This window comes from Buceros rhinoceros, unplaced genomic scaffold (genome assembly GCF_000710305.1).
Source record: "Buceros rhinoceros silvestris isolate BGI_N320 unplaced genomic scaffold, ASM71030v1 scaffold7631, whole genome shotgun sequence".
Lineage (NCBI taxonomy): Eukaryota > Metazoa > Chordata > Aves > Bucerotiformes > Bucerotidae > Buceros > Buceros rhinoceros.
In genome coordinates, this window is record NW_010395883.1 from 25,714 (window position 1) to 28,125 (window position 2,412).

The window sequence follows — 2,412 nt, forward strand, 5'->3', positions numbered from 1 at the left end:
GTGTCTGCCTTTCAGTCCGGTAACGAGCTTTGTAGCCAGAGCTCGCCGAAAGGACTTCTGCTGCCGCGTAACTCAAGCTGGATGAAAGAGAAACTCACCTGCACCAGCCTCTCTGTTCACTGCCTTCCCCGTGGTATGTCAGAACTAACTTTGCTTGTTTATTGATCTTTTGCACTTTTCCCAATGGTATCGTGACCACTCTAATGTAACAGGGCACTGAGCTCCTGGGTATGTAGGGCTCATGGTTTTCAGCACTTATTTGCCAATAAACAAACTGCCTGACCTTCTGCCTCTGCGTCTTGTGCAGGTTCGGGGCTGCCCCTGCTCTCCAGCCACACGACTGCAGGCTGTAGGGACAAGCGGCGCGGGCAGGGCGGCAGCTCAGGTGGGAGCCGTGCCCTCTTGCCATTCCCTGGAAGCCGGGTGTCAGACCAAAACAGAGGTGCCTGCCCCAGCTGAAACCCGCCACGCGCCTTGAAGTTGGTAATGTCTTGTGGTTCCTCTCCCAGATGACACATCCTGGTTGTACAACCGATTCAGGAACTCTGAGGAACACCAGCTCCTCCTTCCACCTGCTCAGGAAAACCAGAGCAGCAGGATGGCTGCAGCTGCTGAGACTGGAGATGCTCTTCTAGACCTAGCAGACTTTTTGTTGTTATGGCAACTACATCTGCTGTTAATCTACAGTCTACACCCTCTTCCCTAGCACCCAGCCTGGGAAGAGCTCCTGGGAAAAGCCGCTGTGGGAAGGCTCTGTAGTGTAGCAGCAGTGCTCCGTTTTCTAGTGAAACGCAAAGGGAGGGAATGGGGAAATCCAGTTATGTTCCTGTTTTCCGTAGCTTTCCCACTGCCGCAGTTCTGCCCTCTCAGAGGTCTACCCCTGCCTATTTCCCTTCCAGCCCCCAGTACAGACACCTTTCCCCCAGGCCGGTGACATCCCTGTTTCCATTACTCCTCTCCTCAGTGCATTAAAGGAAGAGGCAGAAGAGCTTTAGCAAAACCAGCAGCAGCTTAATGGTGCAGAAAAGGGTGTCCCTTCCCTGAGAGCAGCCAGAGGGAAGCTGTTCCCGGCAGCAGCGCTCCCTGCCCTCTGCACTGGAGAAGGGCACACGCCAAACCTACTGCTGCGTCTCACGGGTGCTCTAGGAAGGATTACGCTCTCACGCTGCTGATTTGTGGGTGTTGGGGTGAGCTGCCCTTGGCTGACGGCTGTGCTGTGCCCCTCTGCAGCTGAGGGGCAGGTAAAGGGCTGATCTGCTGCTGTCCAAAGTGAAACTATAGCTCTAGAACAGCATCCACTGCTCTCTGCTGTCTGCCTTGCACCATCAACTCTCACTTGCTTGAGCAAGTGTCTAAAAGAACATACCACTTCTCCCTAAATTCTCATGCTATCTCTTCGTGTTGAACACTAAAGCGATGAGCACACTGTGCGTAACGGAAGGACAGATACCTACCAGAGCTATCAAGTAACAGCCCTAAGCACTATGGAACTTACTCAGATGTATTTGATTCTGGCTTTGCTTCCCCATATCTACCTGTCACCAATTCACCATGTTCTCTGCACAGCTCCCCACGACCACTTCTCCACATTCACCCCCCAGTGGCTCTTCAGGGAGAATTATTAGCTCACAGCCACACCGACATTTGATTTCTTACCTTAGGAAAGTCTGTCTAGATTTCAGTCTTCACCTTAAGCAATACTCACTGACCACCTCTGACTGACTCCATCACACACTGAGCCTTAGAACCTTGGAGAGTTTGTTGATCTACCCGAGACAGCTACAACAGCATGATGCTGCTTCACTCTAGACAGTGTCTGTCTTCTAGCCGGAGCCCGCGCCCTCACCTGCTGCTGCAACTTGGCCCTGCGCACAGTCACCCGTGCGTGTGGTCCACACACCGCGCGCAGAAGAATCATTCCCGAGGGGGGTTTTATTGTGATGCTCGTTTAAAACCAGAGAATCGGCAGAACTGGTGCTACGGGCTGACATCCAACACAGAGCCAGGAACCCAGCTGCTGTCTAGAAAGGTTTTAATATCAGTATAAATAGGCACAGTTACAAAAACCTGCAAGACTGGAGCAATGGAATTTTGACTTAAAAACCTTGAGTGAGCCCTTGCTCTTCAGAAACACACACAACACACAGACCGCAGGGCGAAGGGAAGGCGTGAGCACACATACACCAACTTGCCTTGAACCATTCAGTACAAAAATAGCAGTAGAAAGATGGTCTCTGAATTGCTGGCTGATCCCTTGGTTGTGCCTTAGCTGGACTCTGGCTGCGAGGGAGGGGCAGACTGCACCTTGTGGTAAGAGCAGAGTCAATGCCCAGCGGAAAGTTTGTCTCCTCTCTCCATCCAGCCACAGCTTCCCCAGCTGAGGTACAAGCTATAAAAATAAAGGTTTTGACG